This window comes from Peromyscus californicus, unplaced genomic scaffold (genome assembly GCF_007827085.1).
Source record: "Peromyscus californicus insignis strain IS unplaced genomic scaffold, ASM782708v3 Scaffold_4__1_contigs__length_199733344, whole genome shotgun sequence".
Lineage (NCBI taxonomy): Eukaryota > Metazoa > Chordata > Mammalia > Rodentia > Cricetidae > Peromyscus > Peromyscus californicus.
Window position 1 is genome coordinate 195,909,019 of NW_026294562.1, and position 17,764 is coordinate 195,926,782.

General features: G+C 36.9%; 1 pseudogene; it reads right to left on the bottom strand.

Moving 5' to 3' along the window:
- Window positions 1-504: 504 nt before the first annotated feature.
- Window positions 505-17,229, bottom strand: LOC128124307 (vomeronasal type-2 receptor 116-like; annotated as a pseudogene).
- Between the last annotated feature and the right edge of the window lie 535 nt (window positions 17,230-17,764).

Genomic DNA, 17,764 nt, shown 5'->3' on the forward strand with positions numbered 1-17,764 from the left:
CTTTTTTTCTCAGTTTTTAGGTGGAAACTCTTGCCCCACGTTGGGCGCCATTTGTAGCTAGAGTTTTCCTGCCTGGCCCACAGTCAGGGTAAATCTCTCTCACCTGCCAGTCCCATAGCCGTCAGACCCGACCAAGTAAACACAGAGACTTGTATTGGTTTCAAACTGTATGGCCATGGCAGGCTTCTTGCTAACTGTTCTTTCAGCTTAAATTAATCCATTTTTATAAATCTATACCTTGCCACATGGCTTGTGGCTTACCGGCATCTTCACATGCTGTTTGTCATCGTGGCGGCTGGCAGTGTCTCTCTGACTCAGCCTTCCACTTCCCAGCTTTATTCTCCTCCTTGTCCCGCCCATACTTCCTGCCTAGCCAAGGGCCAATCAGTGTTTTAATTATTGACTAATCAGCAACACATTTGACATACAGAACATCCCACAGCAGTCAGCTTTACTTTGTTCCCTGTAATCCATGAATGGTTGAGGTCTAATGAGGTTTGCCATTCACATATGCATTCCTATTGCTGTGTTCCTAGTTAAGTTCATATTTATGAAGTCATGTTGATCAAACATTGTGTGTCTCTGTGGGTAATGTGTAACATTCCTAAGAGACATAATCTCACAGTAAACTCTCAGGTCCTCAGGCATTTAGATTCTTTCTGTCTGATCTTCATTAATGAAACCTGAACCTTAGGGGAGTATTTACTGTAAATGTATCAGTTGTAACTGGGATCCACAATTATTGAATTTGATTGCTTGTGGTCTTGTATAATTGTATGCATCTGTTTCAATATGGCATATATTTAAAGAGATCTGAAGAATTGACTTAATTGTATATGAGAACAATATTTAGAATGTTTAGAGACTATGCTATTTTAGCAAAGTGGCAGTTGTAGCTTTCCCTCTGAGATCCAAGACTTCACTAGTTCTTGATTGTTGATTTGGTTTCCATAACTAGGGTTGGTTTGCCTCTTGACAAGCAGTAATTATGTTCAATTACAGCTAACAATAGCATTTGTGAAACCTCCTAGCCTAGTATATAGACATAAAAGCAAAAGAGTCACCACAGCTAGGACAAAACTCACAGTAGTAAAAGTCTAACAATTTTATACAATTTTGATTTTATTTAATGATATGGAAATAGAAAATATTTTACTTCATATATTGTATGTATTTGTATGAAACGGTGATGAATTCTGGAGAAATATGTAATAAGAAAGTGGCACGTTGTAACCTATTCATGTTTTTTAATGAAGAGTATATACTAAATCAAAGAAAAGCAGTTAATTGGAAGAACCATTTAGATAAATGATGCTCAAGTGCCTATATTAAAAAGGAATTAGTGGTAGTCAGCTAGACTTAAAACAGGTGGAAATGTGACATACATCATATGAGGGCAAATAAGGGATACATGTAGTTAGACATAGTTACTTGTTCTGATTGACTGACATTTGACAATGGGTAAAAAAATATAATTCATTGTAAGTCTACATTCTAACTTAGCATGCAACATATTATTCTATGACTGATGAAATCTTATGTTCATAAAAGATTATGTATACCTTTTGAAAATCTTGTATTTTTCAGTATAATTACATAAATTGAATGAAAACATGATACTTTATTGAAAGGCCTTGAGACCTTACGAAACAGATGGATGTTCTTGTACAAATCTGATATATTAAAAAGTTGAATATAAAATAAAATTTTGATCTATATATTTTACCACAGCTATTGAAAGACAAGATAAAATTTTACTAGGAAACACTTTCAAAGTTTAAAACAACATGTGATGAGTACAATTGGAAAAGAGAATATACTTGATGCTTTCAAGCAATTTAAAACAATAACGTGAATCTTCAGTCTATATCATAGACGAATATGGTGGGGTGGTGGGACTGGCCATCTTTAATACCAGAAGAGGTGGTGTGAAGCTGTGCATCTCAGAAGAGGAGAGACAGATGTTGGCAGATCTCTGTGTGTTCGAAATATCATGATATTCACAGAATGTTTCAGACAAACCCAGATACATATTGAGGTCCTGCTCTTATGAAAATACAACCTGGATTTCAAGTGTGCATAACTCCAATATCTCCAGTATAAAGAGGCTCTAGGACAATTAGATGACTGTAGACAGAAATTTTCCTGTAAGCAGATGACCGTGTAAAAGCACAAAGAATCAAACCCATACTCTAATTGCATAACACATATTTTCAGTAGTGATCAGCTGGACTTCATCTTTGAAATTCATGTCTTAATATGGGAACTATGTTGAGTTTTAAACTAGGTTTTGAAAGAGTTATTCCTTCTAGAATGTGGCCTGTTCCTGACATGATGAACTGAGTTCTTATCTGGCCTCATTAAGATAATATAGCACTTAGGGAAAAAAATGAAGCCAAGGAGGGCTGCACTAGAAGCCAAGATAGAGAAGACTTCCATAGCCACCATGACCTTCCCCTTGGTGCTGTGGTAGACAGGGAGGAATGTTATCCACACACAAAAGAATACCAGCATGCTGAATGAGAGGAACTTGGCTTCATTGAATGTATCTGGAAGATTCCGTGACATGAAAGCCATAGTAAAACTTCCAAGTGCCAAGGAGCAGAGATATCCCAATATACCATGGAAGGCAAAATCTGAGCCTTTGTTACACACAAGGATGATATGTCCATGTTCAGCATGAACATCTTGGTCAAGAAAGGGAGGAGAGGTCCCTAGCCAGATTCCACAGAAGACAAGGTGGATCAGAGTACATATGGGGATGATGAAGTTTGGAGCCTTTGATATTATTAACCACCTCACCACTCTCCTTGGAAAAGTAACCTTGAAGGCAATAACCACAGTGATAGCTTTGGCCAACACAGTTGCAAGAGCCACAGTGAAAGCACCTCCAAATATGATCTGCTGCAGGATACAGGTTGTGGTGTTGGGATGGCCAATAAATAGCAAGGAACATAGGAAACAGACAGTAAGTGTGATAAGCAATGTGTAACTAAGGATCCTATTATTAGCTTTGACAATTGGAGTGTCTCTGTGCTTCACAAAGAGTCCAAGAACCACAGTTGTGAGTACAGAGAAGCACAGAGCTGTGGTTGTGAGAGACATCCCCAAGGGGTCCTCATGGTTAAGAAAGCTCACAGCTTTTGGGAGGCAGTGTTTCTTCTCTGTCTCTGCATAATGACTTTCTGCACACTTCATGCACTTATCCATACCTGATCAGAAATGAAGGTGAGATTTAATCCAAGCTTAAGTTATCCCTTCTTTTCTAAGCCATTTTTCTGAACTTTAGGACAGAATTGCTATCTACATCACTTTCCTTTTTCTCAGGGACTAAGAAACCCAAACTCTGTAGTGAACATTTTAATATTTATACTACCCAACTTCCTTATCTGATATTTCAGTTATTATTTTTGTGAACTTATAAAGTATGTTGATCCAACTCAGCCCTCTTTCCTCTTGCTCCATTCCTCTACTTCTCCCACTTTTACTTCCCAACTTAATGTGCTCTCTTATCTCTTCTTTTTACATTTTAATACTCACTGAATCTATTCAGTAATGCTAGTATATACATACTATGGGGGCTACAACTGGAATATGCGCAACATTTCGGCGTCCACAACCTTAAAGAAAAAGTGATATTCCTCTTTTGGTAGTAGTTATCAATTACTAGTAGCTTCTCATACAACCCATCTTCTTTATAGTGATATACATTATGTACACCTTACACTTTTCTCTCTTATATACCTTCAAGCCTCTTGTGTTATTGATGTATCTCTTTTGGAAGTTATTAGAACACTGAATTGCAATACATAAACATACTTTATATCTGAAACCACATCATAAGTTATACCACATTGTTAATTTGAATAGTGCAAAAGAGGGCGTTTGCTCTTGAAATTATTTTCATAAAATACACTTCTTAAACATAGGGTCTCAATTTTCTTATCATTATAAATTATTATATATGCTTCCTGTTTTCTAATATTGACTCTTCTCTTTGAAAGCTTTAGTAAATAGGCATTACTATGTTGTTACAGGCTTGACTAGTGCACTAGTGAAGAGTCGTCATTCCAATTGGTGAAAAGTCAGAACTACTGAGACAGTTTCAGGGTATAAATTATAACATTCTTATATTATTCTCCTCTTGAAAATTCATAAAATTCATAATCTTGTATTTTAAATACAAGAAGAGTGATTTATACATGCCAGATTTCCACTGTCATATTTTTGCGTGATTTTAAAAAGAAACTCATCACCAGATTTTCAATATTGAATTCACTTTAGTAGAATAAAACTTACTTCTACATACCTTGTAAATAACCTTTCCTTCAGCTATTGTGACACATTGTTATTTCTGTTCTTAGGACCTACTTTCAAAATATAAACTCAGGCTCTGTTATTTCCTTCTCTTTTATGTAGAGGTGTTCATTTTGTTTTAGTTTTCTAAGTTTTAATGGATGACTCACATGTATAACTACATTCCTTACTAAAGGCACATGATACATGTAATAAAAATTACTGTTTGTGTGTGTGTGTGTGTGTGTGTGTGTGTGTGTGTGTGTGTGTGAACATGTGCATGCATATTCACTAAAAGTGTGTTTCTTTTGAATAACAGCTTGAGGGCAAAGTCTTTTACATCTCAGTGTGAGAAATGCATGAAAGAAGTTGCAGAAAGAAAGTAAAAGTCAGAGGTCATGAAATACTTCAAGGGAATAGAAACTTCCAGACACAGCTGGGCAGTTCAATATATAAATTCAAGGTTAGTTACCATGCATATAACATGTGAAAGCTCAGGGCAGACCAAATATCATTATGTATGGAGAGTTGGTATAAAGTACTACACTTCACTGAGAAGCTATTTGACCTCATAGCTGCTATAAGGGGAAGACACTTGAAACTTTAAGAATGTGGCAGTAGGAATTATTCCATATTCCATCAGGGACTCCACTCCAAGAGTATTTGGTAGCAGAAACTGAATTCAATGAATTTTTCTTAATTTTTTTAACAAGAGAGAAAAGAAGTTAGGTAGGAAAGTGGAAGATTTGGGAGGGTATGAATATGATCCAAATACATAGTATGAAAGTCTCAAAGAATAGAAAACATTTCAAAATTTCAAAATTGAAATAAACCTGGTCACAAATTAATATTAGGTATGGAAATACTAGCTTTTAAAGATTTTTCTTCCCAATGAAATATGCTATGATTATGTACATGAACTATTCTTCTAAATGGAGATTCTATATTCCATTGCAGCTCTTAGGTCTTGGTACAACACTCAGTAGCAGACTGTTGGAACTGCTTTGAGGATAATGTTTTATATACTGTTTCACAGAATTGGAGCATAAAAATGGACATAATCCTATTCATTAAGGAAAATTGAAATTTTAGTTATGCTGTACAGTTAATAATTATATAGTAGGTATATCAAACACAAATTGCTAATTTTCTGTTCTTGCTGGGAAGAATCATTATTAAAATAACCTATCCTACATTTAGGTGAGTTCTAATCATTATTGAAATACAGTTAGGAAAACATCCAATTTGTGCATTTGATTACTGTGTGTTAAATTATGTGGGTAAATAAAGCATATTGATTAGTACAGAGAATAGGGGTTTCCTGCAGGAAACAATAGCTGAAGTTGATCAGAAATGTAAATCAATTACAAATTTCAATGCCTACTCTGCACTATTTCAAGACATGGTGATGCACATTTCATATCCTAAATAAGAGAAGGAATATATTTTTCCAACTTCTCTCTAGATGTTTTTCTGTTTTTAAGATAATTCAGAATCCTGTAGAAATGTGGAACCATTTCGGTAAGATTTATTCTTACCTGTCTCATTGGAAACCTCATTGTCTGCACAAGGAGTGCAATCATAGCAGCAAACAGCCTTGCCCTCTAGGGAAATTTTCCTGAATCCAGGACCACAGCTCTCACTGCACACAGAATGAGGAATCTGAGAGAAAATGGGAGCAAAGTTAACAAATTCTCATGGTTTATTGAAAGTCTCAATAATAATTTTAATATCACATAATTAATTTCCAAGTTTTATTCCTATAAGAGTAGAAAAGGAATTTGAGCATCTGTGATCTATACAAAATTGGTCTGAGGATTATCCCATTAATAGATAGTTTGGATCATAATGAGGTAGGGACAAGTCTGCTGTGGGATGTTCTATATGGCAAATGTGTTGCTCTGATTGGTTGGTAAATAAAACACTGATTGGCCAGTAGTCAGGTAGGAGGAAGTATAGGGGGGACAAGGAGGAGAATAAAGCTGGGAAGTGGAGGGCTGAGAGAGACACTGCTAGCCGCCACGATGATAAACAGCATGAAAGATGCCGGTAAGCCACAAGCCATGTGGCAAGGTATTGATTTATATAAATGGATTAGTTTAAGATATAAGAACATTTAGCAAGAAGCCTGCCATGGCCATACAGTTTGTAATCAATATAAGTCTCTGTGTTTACTTCGTCGACTCGCCTGTAGGACTGGCAGGTGAGAGAGATTTGTCCTGACTGTGGGTCAGGCAGGAAAACTCCAGCTACAGAAGTATGATGCAGGTAGATCATAGAAGACATGACCTAGAAGGTCAAATGGTCCTTCCTGGTGGATCTTGTCTCTGTGCTTGCTTTCTAATGAGTTGAGAAACTTTTATATCCACCATGATCGGAAGTCTTGCTTGTCAACTTGAAAGTACATATAATCACCATGTAAACAAATTGTTGGGCATCCCTGTGAGTCTTTTTAAAGAGAAGTTTGAAGGGTTCACTCTAAGAGTGAGCATCACAATTCTGTAGGCTGATGTCTCAGAATTGAGAGTGAGAAAAAGGTGTTTCGTGGTATTTACTTTTTTCTTTTGACGGAGAATATGATGTCTTCAGGAACCTCATGCTCCTAGAGCAATAAATTTCCAAAGATAAGGGCTGAAGGTTCATACTGTCAGCCAAAAGAACACTTGCTTAAGTTACATTAGGTATGTATGTATCTTCAGTAGCAGAACAAGAGATAACAGACACACATGCATGCTACAGTATTTCAGTTCAAGGGGTGGATAAATGAAAAGATAACTGTTTATCTTCTGTAATTTTAAGCATGGAATCAAGATGAACTACTCAAATTTTAGATACAGTGAAGGAATTCTAATAGAGACATTGTGTATTGGTTTCAATGAAAAGTGCTAATTATAAACAAAGATATGTGAGTATGTGTTTCCTCAGTGGTGGTGCTATCTTGAGAGTTATTGCAACTTTGAGAGTTGCAGACTTATTGGCAGAATTATTTCAGTGGTTGGGGATTTTAAAAATGTATGACCCTAACCTAATTCCAGTATTCATTCTCTGCTTCCAGTGTGTGGACTGAGACATTTTGTTTCAGGTTCCTGCCCATCTCTCCAAGGATGCCAAACACTGGCATGCCTCTTGAGTAAAAAAGACACACGGAAATCCAGAACAATAAGTGAGATAAACTCTTTTTTCCAAAAATCACTTCTGGTGATGGTGTTTGATCACAGCAAGAAAATATAACTTATTCACCTTTGTGTTGTGAATGTAGATATTTTCTACATCAGAGTGTCTTTTGAGACATTACAAGGATTGCATATACTGCTTCTCAGGTGTACTTAATTTGTTTCCAATTGACAAAATTTAAGATATGAACCACTGAATAATAGCAGATATTTAAAGCTTAAAAACATCGTTTTTGTAGAATCAGGGGATGATAAAGAATTGTGTTCTAGTAGTTATTTTTTTGTCTTTGTTTATTGGGACTTTTACAGTACTATGATTTAATTTCAAAAGTAGAAGTTTTTATACTGGGGATATATTTGTATTATTATGATAAGTTTAATGCACTGAGATAATATATAACCCACCTCTGAATATCTTTCAGGCCATTGTATCATCTCCTCAGATAAAGTCAACTGTTGACTCTGGGAAGCACTGGGCAAAAAATTTCCTACTTTCACTTTTAGTCCAAGACCCTTTGGAAAATTCCAAAAGTTGAGAATATCATACTTATCATCATCTAACTTCTGTTTCCATTCTAAAGCCATGTTGTCTCCCATATGGATATTCTTCAAGAAAGAATGAAGCTGAAAGTGATGCAAGAGGATGTTTTAATGTAGGTCTGAGAGTTTGACCACCAGTGGATTATAGAATAACTCTCAATGTCCATTATCAGTGCCGTAGGACACGATAATAATGTAGGTAACATTGAAGGTAAGCAATGGTGGCCTAAGTTAATGGGATACAATTCTATATCTGAGGAACAGTGAGCCTCAGGAACATCTTCTGTACAAACTTAGAAATGGAATCAGTGAGTATTGATTGAAGCAAATCTCAATTTCTTTAAAAGAAAGCTATACCCATTTATACACAGGGTTTATCTCAAAATTCATGGAGTAAAATGTGGGTACTTATGACTAAATAGTAGTTGAAAGAAATCATTTATATACTAACATCTTGGGATAATGAGCTGTCATTGTTTCACTGATAAAATTCATAGGGTTCTGGGGTAATCATTACAATGAAAAAACTGTGTAGCTATTTGTGACACAATTTTTATATGCATGAAAATCATTTCCTCTTTGCCACTAGCACCTTATTCTGCAGCAACATGAACACAAAGATCTGCACTGACCTGGAAGATAGGATAACACATGAAGAATCTCCTATGGATGGATACACACACACACACACACACACACACACACACACACACACACACACACACACACAAACACACACACGTATGCATATGTGTATGTATATGCACATATACTATACGTAAATACTGAAATATGTAATACCTAGTTTGGTGCCTCTGAAGACTCTCAAAATTTCACATTGTTGATGCTCTAATACAATGGAAGGAATATTACCTGCCAGGGGAAGAACACCATTCTTTCCCCATTTCCAAATGGTTGCATTTGTATTTGCTGAAGACTCATCTCATGGAGACTGTGTGCTACAGTATAGACAGCCTTGTATGTATTGTAGCTGTCTTCATTCATTACCGTGTCAAATATATGTCTAGGCAGTAATTCCAAGGAAGCATTGGGTTGGCAGTTCTCCAAAAGATGACAATCCAGCACTGAAAATGAGCACTTGAAGAACAAAAACCACAATTTAGGAAGGTAATTGTCTTCTGGGTATTTATAAGGATTAACTGTTTGGATAAAATTTTTAAATTTAGCCACCTGCTCATGGTGTTGTGAAAAAATGAGACTTCCATGAAAAGAATCCAGCAAGAAATAATCAGCGATATTAGTAACATCCCACTCAGAGGTCATGACCCAGACTTTACTCATTAAAATCTGTTGCCCTAGATTGCTCATTAAACCTAGTAGTGAATCATTGTCACCATAAATGATGATAATATTGGCCAATGTTTCCTGGATGATGCCAAGACTTTTCCAGTATTTGTATGAAAATGAATTCCAGGTGCTTTGGATCATTTCAACAAAAGCTATGCAGACTTGATTTTTCTCCATCTTTTCTCTGATGTCTGCTAGAAACAGAGTCCCTCTGTGATCATCTGGAATAAACAGCCCAACCCAGGTCCAGCCAAAATGAAGCATCAAAGAGACCATGGCAAGAGACAGAGTTGTGCTTTGGGGGGCCATCTGGTAGAGAGAAGTAAACTGACTTCGGTCACTGAAGATAGGCTCAAAAGGACCAACAGTGAGCTGAAGAGAAAGAAAGATGAAAACCAGGGAAAGAACAATGGCATTATGCACAATCCTTGTTCTGCAGAAACAGATGGAAATGGTTAGCACAATGATGGATTCACCCTGATTTTAAAGGCAAACTTCTGTGAGAGAAGTTTTCAGAAAATGTCTGGCCTATTTTCTATTTTTATTAATCCTCCTTGTCTACTCCAACCTCCCCTTTCTTTTCCCAGTGACTAAAATAGAGGTCCATCTCCAATTGTCTGGACAATTACCATTTATATCTAACTAATCCAAATATAACTTTTTACCTATGGACACACCTGAAATGTCAACAAAGGAGATCTGCATTTTTTTCCCATACAACTCCTCACCTGTGGAAATCTGTAGAGCTGAAGCAGTGTCCCAATATGGGAAGATTTTGCCCACGATGGTCCTGTTATTGCAGCAGTTGACTTTCTCTCCTTTTCACAGTTATAATTATAGTGAAGACTCTGAAATCTGCTCAGGCCTGTGAGCCAAAAAAGAACATTCATAAGAATGTTTTTCTCACTGTATGGGACATTATAAAAAGTCAAATCCCAGAGATATGTTTGGTAAAAGATGAGGGTTCCTGTTGATTTCCTCAATTGCAAATACCAGGGCCAGAACCAACTGGTGTATTTTAAAATTATATCTGCAGAGATTGAAAAAAAACATACATGAGGAAATTGCAGACTGCACAGAACTGCAGATTCAAACTACAAAGACTAAGGCACAGATTCCAGAATGCCTGGGTGCAGCTGGGTATTTCAGTGTTTGTGGAAACTGCAATGCCTATACATAAGCACAAAGTAGGAAAACTAAAACCATAATCTTGAAAGAGACTAAATGAAAGACATTCAAGGCTTAGACATATCTCTGAATTTGGCTGCAGCCCTAGAATTTCCAGAGGCCTCAAAACCTTTTCAATGCCAGTCCATGACACAAAAGACAAATGGGTTTTACCCAAATGTTGGGACCATGGAAATTCCCTGTGATACATCAGTCCAAATGATTGGACCCTGTAGCCATAGGATGGACTATCTGTCAAATATGTGTGGACAGTATTGCTAGCTTAATAAAAGAATGCAATCGAGTTAAAGGTATTAAGATCTGATACACATAGTATCTAGGAAAAATGAGGTCTTCTACTGAGGAAAAAAATCATCATCTGCTTAAGGACTGTTTGATCCAATACAATAATCTACTCCTTGCCCCAACTTGAGTTCAGTTCATCATCAATCCAGATATCCCTCTGCCTGATGATGACCTACAAGTGCTCAGACAAGACTGTCACCAGATGAAAGATGAAATCAGGAAACATGACAGATACAATACTTACTTTTTTTTTTGTTTTTTTTGTTTTTTTTTTTTTTTTGGTTTTTCGAGACAGGGTTTCTCTGTGTAGCTTTGTGCCTTTCCTGGAACTCGCTTTGGAGACCAGGCTGGCCTCGAACTCACAGAGATCCGCCTGGCTCTGCCTCCCGAGTGCTAGGATTAAAGGCGTGTGCCACCACCGCCTGGCTTACAATACTTACTTTTAATAAAATTATTTGTGCCTAAATCAGGAACCTCATCCCAACTAGAGGAACTGATTGATCTAGCCCATTATTTCATATGGAGAAACGGAAACTCCACTACTATATACAGGGACTATCAGTTGATATGATTTTACAAGTGGGTATGTCAACTGTGTGATGTATAGAGAAAGATGGCTTCTCACTACTGGAAAAAAGGACATTAAAAAATCTTGGCCCTCCTAGGGGCTATGTGGCTTCCCCTAGATATTGTTGTCCTCCATGGGCACACAGTTTAACTCACTGTCTGACAGCTGACACTAAAACTTGTTGATGTTCTGATGAAACATACCACAAAACAGTGCTACCTGAGACTGCAGGGTAAAGAAAGATGGTCAGTACAAAACTATATGTAGCCAGGAGATTTCCTATCCTGGTCTGATGGCAGTCGGGACAAATCTCTCCCACTTGCATCCCCCAAATAAACACAGAGAATCTTGTATTAATTATAACTGCATGGACATGGCTCAAGGTTTTTGCTAGCTAGCTCTTATATCTTAATTTAGCCCATAACTATTAATCTATGTATCATCACATATTCTGTGGCTTTACCCACATCCCATTAAATGTTGCTCCTTGAGTGGATCGCTGGTGTCTCTCCCTGCCTTCTTCCTGTCTTTCACTTTGAAGTTCCTTCTGCCTTCAAGCTGTTTTGCCATAAGTCAAATGGCTTTATTTATCAACCAATCAGAGCAACACATATTTGCTGTATACAGAAAGACATTCCTCCATCACCTATGTGTTGATGGAAGGTACCAGAGGAAACGTTCATTCTCTCAGAAATAACTGGCAGGATTCTGGAACAAACCTTCACCAGGCTATTCCTCTGGGTACCGTAAAAATTTCTGATTTGTTCAGACCAAGGTATGTTATAGATATATGTGACACACAAGCATGGCATATCTCAGCCATATACCAGGATTGTGTTAAAGTAAATCGAAAACAGAGAGTTCTCACACAAGAAGGGATCCAAATGAAGAACAACACCCTGTCAAATATTGGAAAAAACTGACATCAACCAAGATCTGGCTTGTTGGGGATGGGAAAAATACTTGCAACTTTCTTAAAGATACCATTTTTGAGTGGTTAGAAGTGTTCCACAAATAGACTAAAAGTCTTCAAATAGTAGCTAAAAAGATCATGCAGAAATGGTGCTCCAATTTGGATTCCTTCAAACAATAGGGTCCAACAATATCCTGATTTTCATAACCCAAACCCTCTTAATTAATAGCTAAGGCTTTAGACATAGAGGAGAAACTTCACTGTGTATCTAGACCACAGAGTTCTGAGCTGGCAGAAAGAAAGAACAGGACATCAAATGAAACTCCAACAAAATTCTCATTAGAGTCCAGAAAAAGTTGGATAGGCTTCCTGCTTTACTGTGCCTCAGTTTATTGTTCCCCATATATGGAGGGATTAACTACCCATGACATGATATTTGGAAGAATACCCCATCTGCTTCCCAGGCTCAGAGACAAGCAGTTGACAAAAGTATTTAATCATTCCCTTATCACGTCACTAAAGGCATTCCAGTTCTCCACACATGCTATTCACTGAATTTTGTAAGATATCAAGACATCTTCTGTGTCCACCACAATTTCACTTTTCTTAAGTTCAGTGATATCCTCTGTGTCAAATGAGTAGACAAAGAGACACTGGAGCTAATCTGTTAAGGACCCTACAAGGTCATTCTCTCTACTCCTCTGGTGGTGAATGCAGGTGCTCTTACATCACAGACCCACACACCCAGATAAAGAAAGTGGAAGCCACAGATGCTATTCTCAAATGGAATGTCTCTGAACTATGAGCCTATTAATAATAAGATTTCATTGGTCCCAGGTTCTTGCACTCCATGCTCTTATACCTCTTACTGAATCTTGTGTTTTTCACTATGGCTTTGAACACTGGGTCACAGTCCAAGCCTCACTGTTCTCAGGGCTGGACTGGAGATTGAGGATGACAGATACATGGAAGGTATTATCTAACGTGACTACAGACCAGGAGCCTTTATCTCATCTTGACCTTTACTTGCTGATGTCTACTTTAAGTGTTTGACTGTATTGGAGAAATGAAGGACATGAAAGTTTATCTTTTTAGATAGTAGTATAGAGTTTATAATTTTATACATTCCCTGTGGCCTTGTCCTCTAGTTGGCAGCATCAAGGAGGTTTCCATTGTAAAACTGGAAAATCCTAAAACGATTGATTTAAAAAGATTTAGGTCTTTGGGAAATACGAATAGCCTAAGAAATCAGACTCTATTCTGCAGGTGGGACTTTAGGGATAGTGTTATATCATTCCCATCCAAAATCAGCCAGAATTGCTGGTTATGCTTAGACCATGCCCTCATACTACATAGAGATATGAATTTAACAGACTGTGAGCCCATTGACTGACATACTAACAATGACTGAGGGTAGCCAAAATTAACATTAGGAGACTTACAAAGGACAAAGAAATCCAATATCCCAAATTTATAAGCTTCACATTTTTACCTTTTGGATAGCTGATATTCAGCCTAATGGGATTATTTATAATATATATATATATATATATATATATATATATATATATATATATATGTGTGTGTGTGTGTGTGTGTGTGTGTGTGTGTGTGTGTGTGTGTGTGTGTGTGTATGTATGCAATATACTGGGCCTCTGAAACTCCTTGGTGGACATATACAAATTGTTTGACACAATGGCTCTTCTAATTGTTTCCAAAATACGTAGATATGTTTATCAGAACTTAGAGGTAATAAAAGTTCCTGTTTCTGAATTAAAAAACAGATTTCTTCGGGCAGTGGTGGCGCACGCCTTTAATCCCAGCACTCGGGAGGCAGAGGCAGGCGGATCTCTGTGAGTTCGAGGCCAGCCTGGTCTCCAAAGCGAGTTCCAGGAAAGGCGCAAAGCTACACAGAGAAACCCTGTCTCAAAAAACCAAAAAAAAAAAAAAACAGATTTCTTTGCAGAAATGTTCCTACAAAATTGGAGAGGCTTAGAGTTCTTGTGAAATAAAGGAAAATATTATGGATTTGGGAGAACCCCAGTTTCTCTTTAATAACTGATCAGGAGCAATTAGAGAAGTATTTGGCATGGTTGTGAAAATGTTTGCTCCCCCTGGCAAACTACTCTGCTATCAGCACTGGGTGGGCATCTAACTCTCATTCTGATTGGATCATAAAATAAATGGTCATGATTTGGCTCATTCCCTGAGAACAGTGGTGAATGTAGCAGTGCCCCAGTCCTTAGTAGGCCTCCAGAGCTTAGCACAACTGACTGGATGGTGGAATTGCCATTCAGCTGGTAAAGCTCAGCAAACGGACAGCACCTCCTGATGAAAATGAAAACAGCACACATAGTTTTCAGAAAGATTCTAAATAAATTAAACTTGCTTTTTGCTTCTGTAGTTCCAATTCTAGCTAACTGTTCTTGTTAACTGATGTATTTTAACACAGAACATGTTTTTTGTACTTAAAAGCTCATCCTGAGAAATTCTCCATGGTACCCTGGAATCCTGATCACCCAGTATAGTTGGGGGTTGGCTAAGAAAGGTTTTCTATTGGCTTAAATCATGTTCCAAAATTCTCCTCTGGTGAATATCCTAAACACTAAATTGTATACATCAAACCAGGAATAATAATTAGTTGACACCATCCAGTTATGAGCCCTTTATGATGCTAAAATAACTGACCTAATAAGACATGTCCTCTGATGCAATAGCAAAAGAAATGTTCCATGAATATTCAAATAATTTTCTGTTTGGAACAAGGGCATGTTCTATGAGAAGAAATTCATTAATAGCATAGTTATTTGAAACACAAAAGAGACCATAAGCCCAAGGTCAGAATATAATAATATTATTCTGCTAAAGGGACATAGAATTAGCATGATTGCTAATAATTTATTTTTCAAACCATAGATGAGAACATTGACCTATTTTTGTCACAGAAACCACTCCTGGTAGGTGTAAATTAACAGAGACCTTCAAATGATCATTTTGGAGAGAGTGAGGCACTTGATAATGCTCAGCTTCAGATGAGGAACACACATTTTTCTCAGGCACAAAAATCTCAGTGATCTTCCAGAGGTTGTAGATAATTAAAAGGAAATTATTTTTCCAGAAAGAACAGAGTAATTGTAGATACAAATGCATAGTATCAGTGGCACCAGAGCTGCAAAAGGTCACACTAGGAAAAAAACAAAAAACAAACAAACAAACAAAAAAACCTCAAGCATAGAAAAGAGACTTTTGTGTGAAATCACACAACTAGCCATGGGAATTTTGTTTTTGATACATTTTGTGATAGTTATTATCAAAGCTTTGAACTCCAGTAGGTTTTCCACTGTCCAGAAAAGGCTCCAGTGTTATGAGTAATACATCAACATAGACAGGTCTCTTTGGGGAGAAAGAAGAAATGTCAACCTGGGTTAACAGGAGGGTTAGTATAAAAGAGAACATACAGAAGGAGTTAGGGGAGGAGTGAATGTGATCAAAACACACTGTACTTAAGTTCTCAATTAATTCCGGAAAGTATTTAAAAACCAACAAGAAAGCAGCCAGAAACACCAAAATGATAAATAAAGAAAGGCATGTACTGGAAGGGAAATGGGCACAAAAGTCCTTCATAGTGGAAACCAAGAAAAATAGTGGAAACCAAGTTTTCTTTCCTAACAGAAAGACTTGAATGTGTGCGTGTGTGTGTGTGTTTGTGTGTGTGTGTGTGTGTGTGTATATATATATGTACACACATATAATGCATGCATTTTGAGAATTTCTTACATGTATGTAGTCTTCTGAGCACATTATAATCAAAATCCCTGTTATATTTTCCAGGAAAAGACAGCAGAGGTGCTCAAAACCTCCAACCACTAAGCAATGATAAGGGGATGAAAACTTCAATCACAAAATCTGATCAGTATTTTTAGATCTCTGTTTTTTCTATATATAGAACATCAAAAATTATGTCCAGTTCATGTATGATACTAAAATGTGGGTTTTTTTCAACTTGAATGCTTTATTATTAGATTTTTAAAATGAAAAAGCACCAAGATAGGTCTGGAGAACATCGTACCAGTTTCTTGGAGGAGGGCAATGGGAGAGAGAAGAAACACAGCCATGCTTAAGTACTTGAGTTCAGAAAACATGGAGGTCAGACAGAGATGGAGAAGCCACATTGCAGGGAAAATGGCTTCAGAGAAAGAGAAAGGGAGCCCAAGATATCACAGAAGCATAGTTAGGAAATGCCCAGATCCCAAAAGAAAGAAATAGAAAGAAGAAAAATGAAATTAGGATTTTCTGAATTAGCACTCAGCTGTATTCAGAACCAAGTAAAGTTATGACATACTCAAGTACATAAATGTTGTGATCTGAATATTCACTATTATTATACACAAGAAAGTTCAATCCTATCTCCTAAGGACTAGTTAAAATTGATTTTGGATTTTAATATATTTCATGCACATGAATTTTTAAAAAAAATTGATTAATGTGAAAAACTTAAGAAATTAGCAAAAATGATGAGAAATAAAAATACAAGATTCTGTCTCTTCATAAATGTGTTTTAGTAGCCTATGATGTACAATATTGTCACTGGAGGACAGCTGTAGAAGATGGACAGACATATTGAAAGGTTTAGAAATCTAAGAATGTGTTGTAGGAATTATTGTCCGTGCATTGCATAATTTGCACTGGAAATCAGAGATGTCATTATTTATTTATTCAATTACATTAGATACGAGAGTGACATTGGATAATTTAATATTTATTAATCTTATTAGACAACATCCTTCTAAAATGAAATCTGAAACAGAATAAATGAACAACAACACTTACTGTATGTGAAAGTCGGTGTAAATGTTTGGCAGATAAGAATGTGGAACTTTGTTGCCTGTGTAGAAAGTATGAACTGGGAAAAATACACCAATGGTTACATCTCCTTCATGGTGAAAATCTTCTTTCATTCTGTAATAACACTCAGAGGAATTATAGGCATATGCATGACTGTGATTAAACAAGATCCTGATGATAATAACCAAAAGAAAACATCCCACCAACACACATGTTTGCTCAGACATAGGTCTGATGCATCCAGATCTCACAGTTTCCTGCAGGTTTATACTTAGCTCAAATGTTTGTGACCTTATGCGCTTCTAACTTGTAGATGGGTGAGGCTGTCACAGTAACGCAGAGAGCTGTCACACTCTGAGCACTTTCTTATACCTCCTCCACTGCCACTGAGAATTCTGGAACTCTTTCTTGCCTTAGGCTCTGCATCTGAGGCCCTGTATTCAGGTGAAAAATAAGCTGAAAAATATGTTTATAGATTTTGTTCTGCACCTGTAGGCACCATGATTTCAGCTCAAACAACAGGCAGTAAGAGCTCAGGGATGAACTCCTCTTTGGATAATTTGGTCACAAGATTGAAGCAAGAAACTTTTCATATGAAAACAACTGAGATTGTTTTTAACAGTCTACATCAGAGGATGACATTCCAAA